We start from the raw sequence: 22918 nt of genomic DNA, 5'->3' as shown, positions 1-22918 counted from the left end.
AACTCCTACCACTCTTCTGACTCTCACTGTTTCAATACATACCCTCTTTAAATCCTAAGAACAGGATGAGATATGTATAACATCTTCCCTTCTTTTATAATGAAGAAGCGGAGCATTATTTAAGTTAATTAACTACCATGATCATCACTGCTAGCTATCCTATGACAATAATGTGTCATGAGCTACAATTTAAGTAAATTTCAAAGGCATTGTAGTCATAGACGGCAGGAGAAGTTTCAGGTATTAATGTTTGAATAATGTTTGAGGAAAGACATAATTTTCCAAGAAGAGAGTCAAGGGCGAGAGGAGACATAACTGAAAGCAGGAGCAGAATGAATGTTCAAAGCTTCCCTTCCATCATCCCTATAGGTGAACTTCCAGTTTCTCATTTCAGTGATTGCTCGATATAGGGTCATGTTTATATTAACGAATGAACAACTGAAAAGTGCTGTAATCAATTGCCCACATTCTTAAATTAAACAGAGCATCTCTTAGGAGGATCTGCTAGCCCATTAAATTATTCTCTCCCTGAAATTTTACTTCCTTTGTAATGGAGAGCGAGCACATGCACTTGCCTGCAGAGAAGAGAAGGGGAGAGGAGCAGAGGATAGAGAGGGACAAGCAGACTCTGTGCTGAACTCTGAGCCAACGTGGGGCTCAGTCTCATGACCCTGAGATCATGACCTGAGCTGAAACCAAGAGTCGATAACTTAACCAACTGAGCCACCCAGACAATCCATTCTTTCAAGTTCCTTTTTGGTCTAGCAATTTTTGGGGATGGCCATTTTTCTCACACTTTGTTGTCACATATGCTTTCTTTGGGGCTTTGATAATACCAGCAGATATATTTCTGGGGTCATGTAAGATCAAAACAGAAGAAGATGGGATGTATTTTTGAGGAGATGGATAGAAGGCTATCAGAAATGCCTAATATTTGATCCCTCCCAGTATTTAAACTTCAATATCCAGGAACCTGGTATTTGCAAACAGAGAAGCCTAAGGCGATAGAAGATTCAAGCAGTGCTGCAGTTATCCACCACAGAAGATCAAAACTCAACCAAGTTTTTAGCAATCTCAGAGTTCCAGCTATTCTGGAAATGGTTCTTGCTCTAGCAATGACATCACCATTAACAGCAGCAACAATAGATACTAACATTTGTTCTGTGCTTATTATATGCTAGACCAGGTTTAAGGTTTTTCATATGTACAAACTGGTTTAATTCAAATCCTATTTCCCTGTTTACTTACAGATAGATGATACAGACCTAAACTGGTCTGATTCCTGCAGCAAATTCCTTAGTGAAATTTAAAACTCTCAAATGTTTTACTATAGAATTGCTCTAAACCACCAGCAAGAAAGGTTTCCATGAGTTTAGATTGATAAGTAGCAAAATTTTATTAATTACATCAACAACACAAATTGTGGGCTACCAGTCTGATCTCCTGCCCCTAGGAGATCCCTCAGACTGCTGCTCGGGGCTCTGCCTCAACTGACTCAATAAGCCCTCTGAGGCCTTGCTTCTAGACCCCTACCTTTTTGTGTAACTTCAGCCTGTCTGACTCCAAGGAACAGAGCCTGATGCAGTCATAATGCCTACAAATTCTAACCCAATAAATAAAGGGATAAATCATGTGTTCACACCTAAATAAAGAAATATATAAAGAGGGAGGAAAAGAGTTAAGCATTTAGATTTGAACTACACTTAATGGACAGAAATGATGGAATGATGCAGATTTTTAAAAACGGTCTTTTACCAATCATATTAATCATTGTTTCAGGTAAGATTCAATAACTGATGCTCAGATCCACTGATAAAAAGTTGATGAGAGACAGGGCATAAAAATTACATATATATAATACATACATAAATTAAAAATGACAAAAATTTTAAATCTAGGTAAAAAGTATAAGGAAATTATTTTACTACTCTTGCAACTGTGCTATGTTAAGTGTGTAAAAAGTTATAAAAAAGGGAAACTTCTTAACACTCATGACCTCAATTTTATTTGGTACAAAATGGGATTTATAATTTTGATTAAAAATTTACTAAGTAACATACTACATAACTGAACCATTATACAGTATAAATTCCTAATTTATAAATCAGTTTTCACCTCTTCCTTAAAGGTGTCAATATGGTAGAAATATATTTTAATCAAGTCATAAACAACACATCATTTTATTTCTGCAGTGGAGGCTATTACTAACTTCTAACAAAGTTTCTCTGCTTAAAAGTGAAGGTTATCAGAAACACTTTTCTAAAATGACAGAAGATGAAGGTGCCTGGGTGGCTCAGTGGGTTGAGTCTTTGCCTTCGGCTCAGGTCATGTTCTCAGGGTCCTGGGATCAAGCCATGCATTGGGCTCTCTGCTTGGCAGAGAGCCTGCTTCCCCCCTCCACTGCTTGCCTCTCTGCCTACTTGTGATCTTTGTCTGTCAAATAAATAAATAAAATCTTAAAAATAATAAAATAAAATAATAAAATAAATGACAGAAGATGTATGCCATGAAAGTAAGAACTAGTTTCTGGAAGCTGACAGATGTGGCTTCAGATTCCACTCTGTGAAACTGGAAAAGTTATGTAGGTTCTCTAATTTTTGAAAGATAATTACTAATATTACAATACGGAGTTACTATATGGAGTTGTCATGGAGTCCAAAGGAGAAAATTCAAGAAAATACTTAGCACAGTGTCTGTACCAAATTAGTTTTTTAAATACATGCTGGCTATTAAAATTCAAAAGGATTACATATAATAAATAGATTTAGGCACTATTTCTATTGAAACCACTACATATGAAACCCTTCCATAGATATGAAATCTTAACCAATTCACCATCTAAAACTAAGTTGGTGATTTATTTTGTTCACACATTAAAGAGAATAACTATATTTCTTCTTAAATACCTTTCTTGTAGAAAAAAAATAAGCAAAACTATATCTAAAGTAAGTTTTTCAAACTGACACTTCAAATGATTTCTACTGCTTTTCATTTCTACTTTCATTAGATATGCTCTGAAAATATTTCACTGCCTGAAGAACTACTTGATAGTTTATGAGTGCTTTTTTATATTATTTGAAGGACAGAGATATATTGTTCAATTGAAAATGCCAAATACTGTTTATATTTCTTTTACTTGCCATTCTGTAATTTATTAAATATGCATTTTAAAACATTTTTATTGTTAGCTATTAAACTTTACTCTGGAAGCTCAAATGCTTTATTTTATTATTGTTTCACTTTTTCTAAATAAAGTCAGTATTGGAAGAAGAGCAGAGAAAATCAGTTTTCTTCTGAAGTTTTCAGGTTCACGTGATTGGACTGTTTCTCTGTCTTTGGACACAACACACTTTGATGAATACTGACTTCAAGAGTTTTAGAACAAAAATAATTTTTAGTAAAAAATAAAGACATTATTTATTCCATGTCTGGAATAAAGACATTATTTTAGAAATATCAAAATTATACAAAATGAAGAGAATAATCATAGAGGTGTAATTATGAAGTTAGGAGTTATGAAACTAACAGACTGCCATTGTTCTTAATTTTGTTGACTTAATTCTTTAATTCTAATTGTAGGAAGCAGAAAATACTATTTCAAGCAGTTTAAAAAATGAAGGTACTATCTAAATCTGTTACCATTCTTTTGATAATTAACATATCTTTTTTGTTTTAATTATTTCACTGTCACTATTAGTGACATGCAATATTTGAAAATATGCAAATCCATATTTAAATGAAGTTACATGTTATACTAGAAAACTAAGTTTTCTATTTTTTTATGTTATTTATTTATGTTAAAGGGTGAGAGAGAGAGAAAGCAAGAGAGTGGGGGAGGGTCAGAGGGAGAAGCAGACTACCCATGGGGCTGTACAGAGAGCCCCATGAGGGACTTGATCCAGGGACTCCAGGATCATGACCTGAGCCGAAGGCAGACATCCAACACACTGACACCAAACAGACTGACCACCTAGGCACCGCTTTGCTTTGCTTTTCTTCTCTTCTCTTTTCTTTTCTTTTTTTCTTTTCTTTCTTTTCCTTTTCTTTTCTTTTCTCTTTTTCTTTTCTTTTCTTTCCCTCCCTTCCTTTATTTCTTCCTTCCTTCTTTCTTTTTTTTCTTTCTTTTTCTCTTTCTTTCATAAAATGTATATTCCCTGAAAAGAAAAGGAATTATCTTATAGACTCTTCCAAGAATTTCTAATTTTCTCTTGAGTATAGCTGTAACAACACAGATACCTTGATATCAATATCAAGATAACTTATAGTAACTCATCAATTTAACAAAATATCACTGGGCCATTTAATAAAGGCTCCAGTGTGTGTGACTTAACACCTATTTGCCTATGAAGCATAGTCTGAGTTTGAACAACTGGTTACGGTTTCAAGTCTGCAGTTTTCCACTTCTTTGATTTTTATAGATCTGCAGAGCCGTCTTTATCCTAGAGAATTAGCCATTGAATTCATTTGAGCCAGCCTGTGCCCTGAGAAATGTATTTTTAGCCCTGAGCATATCAATAATTTAAAATAAAAGGGTGAAGTTGTATTAACAATTAGGCTCTTAAAACGTGCCTTTTAATTAGAAAAAGATGTTAAAATAGGGCAACACTTTAAAGTAGCAAAATGAAACCCATTTGTAACATATTGGCAATTAAACTTATTCCTTTTTTATTATTCCTTAGACACTCTGTGTTGCACTTATAAGGCAATCCTAATTCTTTACTGCTAGTTTTGAATCACAAGTTTAAGCTGACAGTTACTAGGTTTCTTACTCCAGGTTTTTAAGTTCTTATGTGCTGCCTTGAATTACTGAAAAGCTATTTTCTTCTTTAGGTCTTATGTATTTCTTTATTTTTTTTTTTAATTGATTTGTAACAACCCATTTTCTAAATTGTACCAAGTATGATCAAAATATGATGGGGTATTAAGTAAATTTTATATTTAGAAGTCTGATGTTCTTAATGAGGATCTGAGAATTTTTATACATTATATTTAATACACTAAAATGAATAAGACCTTTTCTAGGTCTAAACATTGCTAACAAAATGATGATTTTTAACACTCACTTGAGGTTCATTTTCATATATTTAAGTACAATTTAATGACTGCCTACTATTTGGCAGCACTGAGAAGTGAGTTGTGGCCATAATATATTACTCTTCTTCCAACAACAAAAAAAAAAATCTGCAAGGGAAAACTCTTTAGTTAAGATTGTATTTTTAGGGCACTTGGGTGGTTCAGTGGGTTAAAGCCTCTGCCTTTGGCACAGGTCATGATCCTAGGGTCCTAGGATCGAGCCCCACATTGGGCTCTCTGCTCCATGGGAAGCCTGCTTCCTCCTCTCTCTCTGCCTATTTCTCTGCCTACTTGTGATCTCCATCTGTCAAATAAATAAATAAAATCTTTTAAAAAATTGTGTTTGTAGAAAACATATCAACATCAATACTTTCATTTCAAAAAGGTAAGTGAGATCTGTATTTTTTTATTGTTATGTTAGTTACTGTATCATCATTAGTTTTCGATGTAGAGATTTGTATTTTAAACCACTTGAACCACTAATAAATATAGAAATATTATGTCAAAGCAGTATGGGGCTTTTATCTAGAACATCTATTTTATAAGAAAATACTTTCTGTGTTCAACAGAAAAAGGATTAGTCGATAAAGTGCACTGCCTGCAAGAGTAGGAGTGAATATTTTGTAGGAGACCTAGTAGTCTTTCTCAATCACGTGAGCTAATACGGGTTAGAGTTCTGCTCCTCAATAACACAGTTTCCTCACTATCCTGATATCTTTTTTAATTTATCACAAATATTCTGAGGCTATTCATATGGAGGGGTTAATTACTATGGGACTAACAAATGTCAAGGATTTATAATACTATCCTTTCTTTATTTGACTAATATTTAATGGGATCAATATGCCCCTAGCATTTAGTTACATTTGCATGCCCCTTTCTTTTGTTGTAGATTTACTCTCATACCTCTGGGCCTTCACATGTGCCATTCCTCTTGTCTGTAATGACCTTTTCTTATTCTTTACTTGGATTATTAATTTACTTTCTAGTTTTAGGCAAAATTTAACCTCAAGGAAGCCTTCTCAAACTCTCCACTGATGATACAAATGTTCATCTTCCCTGTTCACACATGATTCTTTACTATATCTTTAAATGTATTTACTATTATACAGTATGATTATTATTTTACTTACCTATCCTTTAGTCAGATTTTCTACAATTAAAAGTTTATGTAACAGTTAATGTTTTCATTGTTCTTCATTTAAAAGAATTCACTCCATATTTCAGATAATTCTCAAAAGTACTCTTAGATTTAGTATTTTGCATGGTTCTCATTTCCATGTAGTTTAAGGGTGTTGCATTATTAAAATGGCTTCTACAATATTTCATTAAATTAATATTTCTTAAAGAAGTATGTGTACCATGCAACCATGTTGGGTACCAAGGGGGTCAGGAAAGCACATAAAGACTATGACAAATGTCTCTTTCTGGACATGAGAAAGCAGCTGATGTTACAATAATTCTCTCACTGAGAAAAACTCTAAAAAATTACTCCCAGTACCTCCAGAAAAGTCACTCTTCATTACAAAGAGCAATCAAGTCAATCAAAAGGCTGAAGAGAGAGGAAGAATGATATAGTAGTTGGAGAGAACAGAGGCCTTCTGGGAAGCAGCAGCTAGCTTGGTGTTTCCTTTATTGCAACTAAATTGGAAAGACTGAGGGTGCCTGGGTGGCTCAGTGGGTTAAGCCTCTGCCTTTGCCTTGGGTCATGATCTCAGAGTCCTGGGATTGAGCCCCACATTAGGCTCTCTGCTCAGCAGGGAGCCTACTTCCTCCTCTCTCTCTCTATCTCTCTCTGCCTGCCCCTCTGCCTACTTGTGATATCTCTGTCAAATAAATAAACAAAATCTCTTAAAAATATAAATTGGAAAGACTGTGATTGAAGTTTAGACTTTGAAAGTGGTTATGAGTTGAGGAGCCAAGATCTCAGAGAGAAGAGAGTTAGAAATAACTGAGTTTAAACTAAGCATGAACATCCCCTGGAGATATCTGCTAACCCCCAAGTGGTATTTGTATACCAACAATCCATGCATCTGCACATATTATATATGCATCTATGTACATAAATTTAAACTGGAATTTAAGAGTTGTTCTCCTTAAAAGTTTCTTAGGTCCTCCTTATTCTTTAAAATATAAAAATATTAATTTTGGATGCATTCTATCAAGTCAAAGATACACAATATAATCATTAAATATTTTTAAATGATTAAAATTATTATTTTTATTGAAGTATAATTAACATACAGAATTATAATAGTTTCAAATATACTATATAATGATTCAATAATTCTATCCATTACTTAGTACTCACCAAAATAAGCATATTCTTGGTCCCCATTATCTATTTCACCTATTCCCCCACCAATTTCCCCCTCTGGTAACCACAAGTTCGTTCTCTGTACTTAAGAGTCCGTTTTTATCATTTGTCCCTTTTATCCTGATTGTTCATTTGTTTTGTTTCTTAAATTCCACATATTAGTGTGTTATGCCCCTGTTTCCACATCGGAGAGACCACCAAGGAGCCAAGCACTGATGCGATCACACCATCACACGAGGGTTTATTTGACAAGCTTAAGCTTGGGCCCAAGTATACCCGATGCAGTGGAGTAGGGATTTGGCCCCCAAACCAGATTATAGTCAGAGTTTTTAAAGGCAGAGTACTGGTGGACTTGGCAGTGGGTGAAGACAAAGGTGATTATGGATGATGTAAGTCTCTAAGGAAGCAAGGTCTCCAGGACCTTAAGGGACTAGCTATTGTTGGGAGAAAGGTTATTTATCACCAGTAGTAAAAACCTTCTGGTGAGACCCTTTAGATGTATATCAGTGGGCCATATGCTTGGGAATGATTCTCGACACTATCTTGGAGGTTTAGAGATAAAGTTTCCTAAAGTAGACTTATAGGATCCTGGTCAGACCTGTTGGGGTAGGGGGTTGGTCAGGCTAGGATTGTCCTTAGCAAAACCTCAAGATGAGGGCAGTTGAGTCCCCAGGGGAGAGCTACTCTGTCTGTTTCAAGGGCTTGTCAGTAGGTAAGAAATTTTAATAATTTTCTTCTGCCTCTATTTCCCACATTAGCTAAACTTGAGGTGGGATGGCCTTCATTTTCTCGGCCTCCACATTGAAATCATATAGTATTTGTCTTTCTTTGACTCATTTTCCTTAACATACCTTCTAGGTCCATCCATGTTGTTGCAGAATGCAGACCTCATTTTTTATTCTGGCTGAGTATTATTCCAGTGAGTGTATATGTGTATGTGTGTGTGCATATACACATATACACACACCACATCTTTATTCATTCATCTGTTGATGGATACTTGGCTTCCTCCCATATTTTATCTATTGCAGATAATGCTTCAGTAAATATAGAAGTGCACATTTCTTTTAAAATTATTGTTTTTATTTTCATTTTTGGGGGGCAAATAACCATTACTGGAATTACTGAATCATATCATAATTCTATTCTTAATTTTTTTAGATGTCATTTATTTGACAGGGACAGCAAGAGAGGAAACACAAGTAGAAGGAATGGGAAAAGAAGAAGCAGGATTCCCACTGATCAGGGAGCCCAATGCAGGGCTTGATCACAGGACCCCAAGATCATGACCTAACTGAAGGCAGATGCCCAATGACTGAGCCACCCAGGTGCTCCTCTTTTTGTTTTTTTTTTAAGCAACACCCATACTGTTTTCTACAGTTGTACCAATTTGCATTCCTACAAATAGTCAAATAGTGCATCGAGGATTCCTTTTATTCCATATCTTCATCAACACTTACTATTGTCTTTTTGATTTTAGCCATTCTGACAGGTGTGAGATGATATCTCATTGTGCTTTTGATTTGCATTTCCCTGATGATTACTGATGTTGAGCATCTTTTCATGTGTCTGTTTTCTTTGGAACAACTGTCTATTCAGGTCCTGTGGCCATTTTTAAATTATTTTTATATGTTCAATGTTTTAACTTTTTTTATTTAAATTCTGGTTACTTAACACATAGTGTAGTATTGGTTTCAGGAGTAGAAGTTAGTGATTTATCACTTACATGTAACATCCAGCGCACATCACAAGTGTCCTCCTTCCTGCCCATCACCCATCTAGCTCATCCTCCTACCCACCTCTTCTCCGGCAACTAGCACTTTATTCCCTATAGCTAAGAGTCTCTTTTGTGGATTGCCTCCCTCTTTTTTTTTTTTTTTCTTTCCCCCATGTTCACGGTTTTGTTTCTTAAATTCCATATGTGATTGAAATCATATGGTATTTGTCTGTCTCTGACTTATTTCTTTTTTTTTTTTTTTTTTTTTTTGGTGTGGCACACAGACTTTATTCTGACCCCTCCCCAAGTCCTGGGTCCAGGTCCATGTCCTGACCAGCAAGTGGGTTCACTCAGCACTCAGAAAGACCCTCTTGTTATGCTCCACAAATAAGTGAAACCATATGATAATTGACTCTCTCTGCTTGACTTATTTCACTCAGCATAATAATCTCTTCCAGCCATGAGAGACTATGGACTCTGAAAAACAATCTGAGGGTTTTGAAGGGGTGGGGGGTGGGAGGTTGGGGTACTAGGTGGTGGGTATTATAAAGGGCACGAATTGCATGGAGCACTGGGTGTGGTGAAAAATAATGAATACTGTTATGCTGAAAATAAAAAATAAATTAAAAAAAAAATAAAAAAAAAAAAAAAAAAAAAAAAAAAAAAAAGAAAGACCCTCTTGCATGCGGTATTGGTGTATGGGTGCCAGCGCCACTCCACATCTGCTGTGGCCTCGTGTTCCAGCGTGCCCAGGCGGATCATGTACACTGGGAGGTGTAGATGGGTACATTGTCACCTACACCGCCAGCACGCCACCACCATAAGAAGTGGAATTAAGCCCCAAACTCACACTTCAGTTCAAAGCGAGGTCCAACCTCTGTCAGCTCCACACTGCGGTGGCTCTCTGACTTATTTCACTTAGCATAATACACTCTAGCTCCATCTGCATCATTGTAAATGGCAAAATTTCATTCTCTTTCATTCTCTGCCCATTTTTAAATCAAATGGGCATTACTCTTTTTAACTGGATCTGACTAAAAAGTGATTAAAATTATAATCACGATAATCATAAAGGGATAAATAGAATAATATTAAGTATTCGATTCATCTAAAAGAAGATAAAGAGAAACAACAAAGAACAGCTAGAAAAACAGCAAACAAAGAATATAGTAGTAGATTTAATCTGAAAATATGTATACCCTTAAGTTTAAATCAAAGAAATATTCCACTTAGAAGTATTAGAAAATAAACTGTCATAAAATAAATTGTCATAAACGGCATACTGTAATTTTACAAAAGGAGTATACTACAGTATACTATTCACTGCTTATGAACTATGTATTTATAAGGATACACATCACTCAAAGTAAAAGAATAATAAATAGATCACACACACACACACACACACACACACAAATGCTAGCATAGCTATATCAGTATTGCCTAAAACAAAATGTTAGACAAGACATGCTACTAGAAATAAAAATTATATTTTATGTATTTTTAATTTTTATTTATTATACCTTAAAAACTATATTTTACTTATTGTATTCATAAAATGTGATAATTATGATAGAAGAACAAATCCTTAATTATACAGCAGATTTTAAAAAGTATGTCAGTAAACTATAAAACAGCCCATAGTATCAGTAAATAAATAAAGGACTTGGCACTATGATTGACAAGCTGTACTTTATTTTTATATATGAAGCATTATATGAGCAACAGAAGAACATTTTATTTTTAAATTCACAGGGGCATTCACTAAAATAGGATATATACAATCCAAACTTAAACAACGATAGGCAATAAATCAAGTGTTAACAAAATTTTAAATAATAAAGTTTTTTAGAATGTGGTATCCCAAAACAGAATTAAATTCAAATTTAATATAGCTAAAACACCTACAGATGTAGAAGTTAAGGACTAGACTTACACATAAATAATGTAATGCAACTTGTAAGTTAAAGATTAAATCTAAATTTTAAAAAATTGGCTTGATATGAAATGAAAATATGACATGAAATTTGTAGATGTGTCAAAGCAACTGTTACAGGGAAATTTACAGTTAAAATGAATTTTCCAGAAATAAGGAGAGGCTAAAAATCCATATCCTACATCAAAAAGAATACATTAAAAATGAAAACAAAAGCAATGAGTTAGAAATTGTTCATATAAAGGAGTAACCTAACAGAGCTAAAATTTGGCTTTCTGAAAAAGTTAATAAAATGCCCATATCTCTAGAAAGATTGATAAAAAATTAAATAGAAGCTACAATTTATAGCATATCAGAATGAAAATAAATGAATTCTTTTGGTTAGATCTTAAGATATCAGAGGATAGCAATTTTATGCCAATAAGTTTTTAAATTATATGAAATAGATGAATTTCTTGAGAAACACAGATTTTCAAACTAATTCTATAAGAATTATAAATAAAACAGCTGTATATTTAAGAAATAGCTTCATCAATAATCTATACCTTTGCCTAAAATGTTTCTTTAGAGAACTTTTAAAATATTTTAAAGAAGCATTAATACCAATTTCTTAGAGACTCTTACAGAATAGAAAAAAAGGAACATTTCCAAGACATTCTATGTCTATTATATTCATGTCATTAATATAAACTTTACAAATACAGTACAAGAAAGGAAACTATGAAGCTATCATATTACGAATACTATAACCTTGCAAAGAAGGGAAGTGCAAGAAAGGAAACTTACAGGAAAGGAAAGGAAATTTCTGGCATAAATATAAATTCAAATATTTTAAGCAAAATTAACAAATTGAATTCAGCAATACATAACTAGATAATATATATTGGCTAAGTTTACTTTACTGCTGACTCAAATTAATGTTAAAAGATAAATCAAAATTTCATTCATAATTATCAAAACTTAGAAGAAATCAAGATGTAGGTGAATAGATAAGCTATGGTACATCCAGACAATGCAATAAGGGATTATTATTCAGTAATAAAAATAAATGCACTGTCAGGATGTGTGGGTGGTTCAGTTGGTTAAGAGAGTCTACCTTTCGCTCAGGTCATGATCTAGGTCTTGGGATCTAGCCCCACTTCCTGGCTCCCCGCTTAGCAGAGAGCCTGCTTCTCCTTCACTCTCTGCTCCCCCTGCTTGCGCTCACTCCCTCTCTCTGTCAATTAAATAAATAAAATCTTAAAAAAAGAAAAGAAATGTACTGTCAAGTCATGAAAAGATATGGAGGGATCTTCAATGTTTATTACTAAGTGAAAGAAACTAATCAGAAAAGGCTACATCCTATATGATTCTCACTATATGACATCCTGAAAAAGGCAAAACTGTAAAGACAATAAAAAGATCAGTGGCAGCCAGGATGTGGGGAAAGGAAGGAATGAAAAGACCAAAGGACTTTTAGGACAACGAAACCACTCCGTTATCATACTAGAATGATGGATACATGCCATCATATTTTTGTCAAAACCCATGAAGTCTATAACAAGGAGTGAACTCAAATGTAAACTATGGGCTTTAGGTGTTAATGATGTATCAGTGTTATTTCATATTTGTAACAAAAGAACCACTGTGATATGGGATATTGATAGTGGGACTGTGCATGTGTGAACACAGTTAAGTATAAGGGAATTCTCTGTACTTTCCCATCCATTTTGTGTGAACCTAAGAATCACATACCTCTCATGAAATCAACAAAGCACATTCAAGATTTCCACACACACACACAAAACCCCACAACAATACCTAAAGAAAACTTTAAAAAAATAAAGGGATAGATCATACACGTAGACTCCAGAATACTTTATGTTGATTCCCTAAATTAATTTGTAGATTTAAGTCAGTACTGATTTAAATTAATTACAGCAGTGTGTTAATGACAGACTGATTATAAATTGTATATGAAAATATAATGTCCAGAAGTAGAAAAGATATTCTTAAAGAGGAACAAATTTGGTGGACTTGCATTATCAAATAGAAAAACTTACTTCTCACCATTATTCACAATTTGTTTTCTTATAACTCTGACGATGTACTTTTTTATGTACAGTTTTTGGAGCATTTTGAAAAGTCAAAGGTGTAATTGGTCAAAAAGCGAAGGGAATGTTTGTCATCTTTTTTCTACCAAAAACCAAAACATGTCCCTTCCATTGTTTCTTAGGAATTCTAGAAATTCTACTCCTAAATCCCTCTTTTTAAGATTTTTATTAATATTATTAGATTTTCCTAAGCGTGACACTTCCCACTGTTCTCAGTCACCTCTCTTTCTCTTATCCACAGAGAGAATATCAGGGGCCATTTTAAGTGTGGATAGTAAGAATCCTTTCAACTTAACCTCTGATTTTGTGACTTATCATAAATCATGTGAGACATATTTTTATAAACGGTGGGTAGGGTACACCAGCAAAATGATGATGGCATCCAGCTTCTAAACGGATACGGCTCTGTGACCCAGATCCTTCATTTTCTGATCCCACCCCGAGGTCAACCTGTTTTCGGTATGCCAACTCAAGTGCATGGTAGACATTTTTCTGGTTTCTGCCACAGGTTCTTTACTGAAACCATAGACAAGTGAGTTAATGTGCCTCCCCTCTTCTAATAAGAACAATTTGAAAGGCTGGGACCCCAGACAGCCTTCCTTTGAACAGACAATTCTGGGAGGCAACTACAGTTAGATGTCCTGGACGAACCGGGTCCTTGACAACCGGCATGAGAAGTCCGTTGCAGACCTCCACCTCCTCTCCTGCCTCTCTCTCAGACTGTTCCTTCCCGCACTCCTTTTCACCTCCCGCCGCCCCTCCTGCCTATATCCTCATCCTGTTTCACACTGTGCTTTTGAGGTAACATAAAATAAATCTATGCTTCGGAACAAAGCAAGAAGAAGCAGCCTTTGATTTAATATGTAAAAGGCAGAGAGAAGTTTAAAATCACTCAGAGGTTTGTATTTCACGATAGCACAGAGATAATTATGGCATTAGAGCAGGAATGGAAGCATGCCCATCCCTTTTCTTTCAAACATTAATGAAAATATAGGTCATACTGTTTGCCATTTTGCAGATAATGAAATGCAAGCTGGAGAGTAGAATCTGCTCAGAGATGGATGTAGAACTGAGAAATCCTTAATCCTTGTCTGGTCTGACAGAAATACCTCTCTTCTGTGAACCACTTTGTTTAAACCTCTGATGAATGCTCTCGTTTAATTGGAAGATAAAACAATAATTTTACGACAGAACTCTTAATGTTTTAGTGCCATTTACAATAAATGTCACAATCTGAAACTCACTGTGATTTGTACGCAGCCCTCAAGTTTTATTTTTGAATAAGTTCCTTCCATTTATTTATCTCTTCTCTTCCCTTACAACATTACCGTGTAGTTTAAGTGCATAGACCAATGAGTTTAAAAATAAAATCTTCTTAGTGAAAAAATGAAAATTTTTCATAATATACTTTTCAATATATTACTGTCACAAGTCCTTATTTATGTGATACTTTTGTTTTATTCCTATTGCATAAAGCAGAAAATATATAGAAATCAATGGACCATCATTTATATTTTCCTCCAAATTACAATATTTAGAGAGCCTTAGAAAATTTTATGGTACTGCCTACCTAATGTAATGCGCTCATAGTAATCTTTTTATTACATTGTTGCTTAAGCTACCATTGCTTTAGGTTTTAACAGTCATATTATTTAATCAATGCCATCAAACTCTCGTGTTGAGAGTATAACTGTACTTCTTCATAAACTGGTAGGTCGTAGTGCTGTGTTAAGTAAAACAAAGAACAATTTATGTCTGTTGTTACCACATATTTTTACTGCTCATTTGCTCTTAAAGTCTTTTCTGTTAAATCAATGGCAGGAGAGTATTTCATACTAATTTTTGTTTTCAGTTTCTACTTTAAATTACATTAATGACATCTCCTGGTTTCCCTACTGAGTCTCCTGAAATGGAAATCTGACAACTAAGTGTAATATATATAGTTCATTCAGTTTGAAAATAAAGGGAATATCTGTATATTTATAGTAGTACAATAATGGATTCATCCTGATAATTGCTAAGGTGTTTTGAGCCAAAAGTATTTAAAATATTTGGAAAGGTTGAAAACCTACTTGTATAAATATTCATTTTTTAGGAAACAAATATGGGGAAATTGTGAAATAAAATGAGTCTTGGCTATAAGTGCAAAGTAAATCTGATGAGCAAAGGTTCCTGGAGCTGCGCAATTTCCTCCTGCAAGGCAAAGGTAACTGTTTCAGGAGAGCAGGGCATTACGTACAAAGGTAGAAAAGATGATTAACTAAATTACCCGCTGTCCTGGAGAAATTAATTTGCTTCACTAGGAAAGCTATTTATTCTCAGAGTATTTTATTGATTGAGATTCATGATAGGGTCGAATGCATATCTTCCAGTTCATGAGTCAACCCTACATTAAAGTATTTATGAAGGATAAAAGTAAATTCATTATCATTTATTTTTCAAGTTTTTCTGAAGGTAGAAAGTAGATTAAATGAGAACATGGAAGAGTTTAGGCTTCAGATGGAAAATATTACATCCTTGTTAATATCTAAATGTGTAATTTAATCAAAATCTTTATTCAGTTTAATGACATTTCCAATTTTTTGTACTTCAGTGACTGACACTGAAAATAAACAGGCAATATCTGTGTCTTCATAACCACAAGTAACAAAGCTTGTAGTTCTATTATCATCATTATTATTGTTATTATTATATAACATACTGAACTGTGTGTGTGTGTGTGGTATCTATTTAAAAATGAGAAATAACTAAATATTGAGATGGGTCTAGTTGGGGTGATACACCCACGTGGACTGCAGTCACTATCCAAACCAACACGGGCATCCCCTGGATGGAAACAGAACCAACCATGACAGCCAGTGTATTGAACTAGTGGTCTGCCTAGTGATCATTAAGGAGCCCTGCCATAAACCCTTTGCCATGACAGTTTGACTGTTCTAAAAGGATTAACCTTATGGTTTGGACCAAGGGAAGCCAAGGGGTGGATGATCACAACTAAGCCGGACTATGTGGAAAGACATTTGAGTTGACTTGCAAGAGCCTGAAGCAATCCTCACTGTTTCCCAAGTCCTAGCTCATAAGGTGCTGCCACCCCTTGGCACTCAGGAAGCAGATGCCCTAGCCCAGGTGTAAGCCTGGGCAATCAACAAGTCAGTACGCAGAGCAGCCTGAGTGCTTAGAAAGAGCTGGCACCTTAGCACCTGGTGGGGATGGTGTATTGCCAAGAATGCTGGATTCCCCTTGAAATACACTGACTTGGTTAATGAAGTGACAGCATGTCTTGTGTATTCTAAACAATATCCAAAACAACTGCCAAAGGAGTCTAGGGCCATCCGCCAGAGTTTGCAGCCATCAATGTCTCTGCAAATTGATTATATTGTCTCCCCCTCCAAATGAAAGTTCTAAATATGCCTGGGTCTGTGTGGACACTGCATGCAGCATAACCCAAGGTCGCTCGTTGCCAAGCAAACCAGGCTGCCATCATTGGGGGGTTCAAAAAGCTGAGAACCACATATGGATAACATCATTGAATAGATAGTGATCAGGAGTCACATTTCAAAGTCTATTATGTGCAGGAATCCAAAGGATCATGATACTGAATGGCGGTTCCTCCTCCCTTATAATCCACAAGCAGCGGATTTGGTAGAAAGGAAAAATAGAATATTAAAGCCTTTAACATTACTAACAAGTAAAACCACCACCTTGGTTGGCCTAATGGACTAAAGTACTATCCCAGGCTTTAGTATAGTTGAATGATCAGCAAGTAGGGCATGCTGCCCCATATGTCAGATGAGAGAACTCTGGCCAAGTAACCCAAAACCATGAAGGTATGGAAGTTGAGGGAAACAGCCATTGCGCTTTCACTACGGATCCCTGTGTTATGCTGCTGAGAACACCTAAGGCCCTGGGAAAGGCATTATCACCTGGGGAAGGCCTTATCTACTGAATTTTGCAGCGGAATGTCCAGCGAAGTGGGTGAGTGACAGTTTCCCTGTATGAGGGGGAACTACTCAATCTCCAATGGAATCCTGTTGCTGCAAGTTGGACCTGCTGTAATGCACTGTACCTGGAATTGAAGATACACCACTGAAAGAGGAGAGAAGGTAGGGGTTCTGGTCTGGCTTACCTGAATCTAGTTCATCCCTTCATGCTTGATGGTGATGCTTCTTCTTGTCAACACGTATGGTATGCACAATAGGTTAAGTTCCTAAAGCTGCAACCACATTAACAACCAAGGAGAAGGCCACATATGTGATTTTTTTATAGAAGGGAGACCTCCTCATACAAGTTCCTACTAAATAGCCATCTTTTTGACCTTAGACTCTGCGACTCATGTGGTGTACAGTCAAGGGATGGACCCCTGATAGAAATATCTTTCTACAGGCAGTCCACCAGTAAGCCCAGCAAAGGAATCAGCCCAACTATTGGGTATTGGGACATATGCCCTTCACTAGCTCTTCAAAACTGCCATGGTAGGTATCACCACTCCAGGAAGCCATTACTGCAGTATATTAAGGAAAACAAGCTGGGATTAGTACTCTCAATTTGTTTTATATTACACTGTGCATGCATATTCTTTTCTCCTAAATATCAAACTGCACAGGCTAGACTTCAAATGGCTAACTGGAAGAGTCCTAAAAATACCATCATCAGAGCCATGAGTGGCTACACTCAGATTTGGGATGGGTTCACTTTGCTTACCTCTGGTTATGGATTTTTGAGCAGTCCTACATTGGGAAAAGAAAAATCACTCTAAACAGTTGCACCACTGGAACTATGCAGTCATTCTTCCTCATTAAAGGTTAGCAACTGGTGTAATGCTGACTAGTAGCATAGCCTGGATATGTACTGAGTGGTCCAGAGTGGAACCCAATGACTGTGTGGCACAAATCTTTGGCCCTGGCTTCCACCAGGATGATTGGGCCACTGCATCCTGGGTTTTTCCTGGTTTTCCCTGGGCATAGGATAGAATCTGCCCCACTATAACAAAAGTTGTCAGCCTCTCTCTCAAGGCCAGATGAGCACATTCTATTTCCCACTGATATGATCATTTGGTCACTGCCTTTGTTCCCTCCACTGGCATGGAGGAAGTCATTGCACACACAGAAGCCCTTAGTAAATTCACCCAAGCGCACTGTAGCCAACAAAGCCTGTCTTACTAAACACTGAAATGTCTCTAATAGAAAAACTGTCTTCCACAATCAGATGGGCTTTGGGTATTATTACTGTCTCATAAGGAGGCACCTGTGCCATTATCCAAACAGAATGCTGTGTGTTCAAAACTGATGAGTCTGCTAATGTGTCATCTTTATGAAGTCACATCAGGACACAAATGAATGCCCTGAGTGGTCTGACCCCCAGCTTAGGGGACTTAATAAATCAGTGATTCAGATCATGAGGCTCTTGGTAGGAAAAAAATTGTTACTTATTTTGGAAATCATTATCTTAATCTGTGTTTTCTCCTGCATGTGTCTATATTGTTGTGGCATCTGCCTCCAATGCAGCCAGACAGCCACCAAATGAACCACCTCTATGCTAAGAAAACCCTTTACTGACTGATCAAGTCACACTGTCTGAGACAGGGTGTGTAAGATTTTATGAGCTAGTCAAAAGGCCATCAAAAGGACTTAACCACCAGCTGAACAGCTGACCAGAAAGCTGGAGCCAGGCAACTAGAGAAGGTCCTTACCCAGCCCCCTGCCCATCTTCCCTACCCCCACTTGTCCTTAGAATATCCATTTGTCCCACTTTTCCAACACCAACAGCCCCTGAGATAGCGATGCATTACTGAGACTATCTGGACCCCATTAAGTCCTCTGTAAACTCAAGAGCCTAGTATGTGGGGGCAGAGATTTCCTCATTTTGCAGCCATGAAGACAAGCCTCCTATGTTAAGCTCCCTTTGTTAAAAATGAACAAACAAACAAAAATGAAACAAACAAACAAAAAAACACAGGCCCCAAAGGGGTGTCACTTGGATCAGGTTCCCAAACTGGGGCTTGATACCTCATCTAATTGCGGTTTCAACCCCTGCCCCCAGAAATGTCACCTTAATAGGTCAATCTGCAGTTTTTCAATCAGTGCTAATGAGTATGCCACTTGGGCCCTTTCGATCCCCCAAAGAAAGAAGAGGTCACCTGCAGAAGACTGCCCGCTTTTCCCGCTAAGAGAAAGCCACCTTGCAAGTAACAATCCTCTTTCTTTGGCTATTAACTTTCTTGGCCCACCTGCCTTCTAAAAAACCAAAACAACAGAACAACAACAAAAACTCTCCTATTTTGTAGCTCTCCTCAGAGTGCCCCTCTGTTTCATAGTTACATTGCTGACAGATTCATGAACTTAATAAAGCCAATTCGATCTTTTAGAACAGACTGAGCTGAATTTTTGTTATTCAGCATCTTGTTTACTGAACTGCCGCCTACCAATCAGGAGGGCTCTGCCGTTTTCTTCAGGGTCTCTTTGTCCTCAGGGCACCAGGGCCATTTTCAGACTTCATGTGGCAAACTCAAAGCCGCGAACTTACAGATATCAGGGTGAGTGTGGTTTTGGGATTTCCTGAGCGTTAGGGCCAGCGCCGAGAACTGCATAATCACTCCCCGATCCACCGCGGACTTGACCCTTCTTCTCCAAAGCAGCCCAATCGCACAGGGTCTCGGGAGATCTCCAGGCTTCTACAGGTGGCTGGCAGGAGAGCCCTGGAGTGGGAACATCTGGCTGCCCAGGATTCTGGAGGCCCCTGGTGCCAGACTTATCAGCAAGGAAGCATCTGGTTCCCACTGCTTGTCATGCAAACCCCAATTCTCCTGGTCGCCTGAAAGCACCCCTATCGGAGGCGCCTCACCCCATCCTTTGCCAGAGAGGCTTCCCAGGTATGGGAGAATAGGCTTTGGCAAAGACTACAGGGACAAACACCCGGCCCCAGTTCCATGTCTGTAATGGTCTGAGGCCGCGGCAACCTGAACGCATGTTCCACTGCGTATCCTCAGTTCAGTTGTTCCTCCTGGTAACGTCAAAGTATCTAAAATTCCTTCCCAGGAAACCATTACCTCCAGTTCTTCAAGTCTTTCCCCTGAACAAACCACCTCGGGGCATTACTGTTCTCTCTTACCCATGCCATCTATTTATCTGTCCATCTATCTGTAGATCTAACTCTATCTGTAGATATATAGGCAAATACACAGAGATATGTAAATCTAGGTAGGTAAACAGGCAGATAGAGGTAGATATATAAATAGGTGTGTATATAGATAGACAGGGATACAAATTTAAAGATACTTAGTTAGTTAACAAGAGAGAAAAAGGAGAGGCAGAGGTAGAGAAGGGAATACCAAACCGACTCAGCTCCGAACCAGGAGCCTGACGCCAGCCATCGGGCTCCAACCATCTTCCTGTCATGACCTGAACCCAAATCGAGGGCCCAATGCTCAACCGATTAAGCCACCCGGGCACCCCAATATAGATAGAAATTTAGTTACAGAGAGGAAAAATTTATTTTAAGGAACTGTCTCCTGTGATTGCAGAGAATGGCAAGTCCAGAACCTCTAGGATATGGCCACAGGGCGGAGATCTGGGGATGTTTATGCTGCAGCTTGAGTCCAAAGACAGTCTGGATGTAGAATTTCCTCTTTTGGGGGATCCCCAGTTTGTTTTCTCGTAAAGCCTTCTTCTGGTTAGATAATGCCCATCTACATTACGGATGGTCACCTGCTTTAAGCAAAATTTCTACTTCTAGTGTTAATCTCATCTAAAAAAGTACCTTCACAGAAACATCCAGACTGGTGTTTAACCAAATATCTCGGTACCGTGGCCTACCCAAACAGACCCTTAAAATTTGACATAGAAGCATGTGTGTATATTTGTGTTTTCAGTTTTCCTGTCCATATTTCTTCACTTTATCAGTTTAATTTTCCTACTTACAGCTATGTCTGTTTCTATTTCCAATTTTTTTCATATTTTCAAAGATTTTAAGAAAATTACCTCATTTAATGCAGCCTTAGTATATTTCCTCTGTATCTGCAATTTTCATCGTAATTGGCTTGCTTTTGTGCTACTTCTCTTTGACTTTCAGAACTTTGCCTTTTCCTGCATATTTTCTTACTTGCTTCTGCCAGGGAGAGGGTTTTTTTTTAGAGTTCACTTGGCTTTTGGATGAAGATAACCTGTCACTTGAGTGTCACTCAATAAAAGCCTCCCTCATTTTATAGATTATGATGTTTTATTTGTGAAGTTTCAAAATTCATATATTCCCCAAATTCAACATTGTCTAATTTTTAATAACCCCATTGCTAGTTTTCATTGATGACAAGAAAGATCTAAAAACTCTAAAGTGAAATCAACTTAACATGAATCTTTCATTAAGCATAGACTTCCTTAGGCATAAAACTTTTAAATACACTCTTTCATAAGTCACCAAATTAATACCCTGCTACTTACCACTAAGAGCCTAAATTAAGCTTCATGATATTAGAGACAAATGTACCTAACACCTTGTACAGTATCTAACACACAGTATGTAGGCAATAAATAAGTTAAATTAGTATCAGTTAAATGGAGTTGGTAGATTGACTTACCAAAATACTTAGCCTTGCAGGAGGTACTATGTGATTTAAATGAAATACAAAATATGGCTCATGGCCACAAGCATTTTTTAAATTACATTGAAAACTTTAATCTTTAATGCATAAACCACTAATAAGTATCATGATAACATTACTTAAAGATACTGTAAATTCTTATATTGTATTTTTCAAAATAAGGCTAAGTAAAATGGTGTAATTAAAAAAAAAAGATGCACTATTGTCAAAGGTATATAGAATAGTTAACTAACGACACTGGGATGGCTCACAGAGTTAAGCATCCAATTCTTGATTTCAGTTTAGATCATGATCTCAGGGTCATGAGATTTAGCCCTGACTTGGGCTCCACAGTGGGCATAGAGCCTGCTTATGATTCTCTCTCTCCAGCTCCCTAAAAAAAAAAAAAAAAAAAGAGTAGTTAATTAAACTTTTCTAAGCTATGTGTAGAGTCCTCTAAGAACTGGAATCTAAGATTGGGCAGATTATGAAGAAAATGTTGCAGAGATGGACAGTGTGAAGATTGTGAAGAAAATGTTGCAGAGATGGACAGTGTGGAATCAGACATAGAGTGTTGCTCTCTAGGCAAAATACAATAGAAAATTATGGGAAGGGCTCTGTGATAGGTTTATAAGTACTGGTCACATATCTCTCTCTCACACATACACACACACACACAGACACACACACACACACAAAAAAAACCTTGCAAAGCATTTGACCACAGCAATATGTTTATCAGAAATGCTTTCATCCTGCAAAACAAAATAAAATCAGTGAGCCAGCAAGCAAGAAAGAGAGCTGAAAAATGTTTTTCGGGAATGTACAAGTTTGTATGCTCCAAATTGAGGAAAGACACCTGACACAAATTATCTTCTAAGAATAGTACACCCAAATAATCCATGTATAAAGTTAATATTAAGTGCCAATTCTCAGTGTTAAAAAATTTGCTGGCTTTGCACAGTACATAATTTAAGCTAATTTGCTTCTCTAACATCTATAACAAAATCTCACTGGTATAGTCATCAGTGACTTATTGGCAATATAAAATAATTGAAATTATCAACAGATAAAATTAAAGGAGAAGGTTTAAATGATAGAATTATAGAACATGCTAGCAATTCCTCAAAGTGAATTACCCAAATATAATTGCACATCTCTGCTGTGTTCTAAAGTTCAACAGCCTGAAATGTTACTGAATTATATAGCT

At 36.6% G+C, this 22918-nt stretch overlaps 1 long non-coding RNA gene across 1 annotated transcript; it reads right to left on the bottom strand.

Annotated features, from left to right (window-relative positions):
* Positions 1–9350: 9350 nt before the first annotated feature.
* LOC309844835 lies at positions 9351–10007 on the bottom strand. The gene is made up of 3 exons (XR_014300925.1): positions 9958–10007; positions 9783–9874; positions 9351–9475 (listed from the first exon to the last, which is right to left on the bottom strand). It is a non-coding gene; the product is annotated as an uncharacterized lncRNA (long non-coding RNA).
* Positions 10008–22918: the final 12911 nt, after the last annotated feature.

Source organism: Mustela nivalis, assembly GCF_964662115.1.
Source record: "Mustela nivalis genome assembly, chromosome: 1".
Lineage (NCBI taxonomy): Eukaryota > Metazoa > Chordata > Mammalia > Carnivora > Mustelidae > Mustela > Mustela nivalis.
The sequence above is the reverse complement of the archived record's forward strand: the minus strand, read 5'-3'. Positions and strand labels throughout refer to the sequence as shown.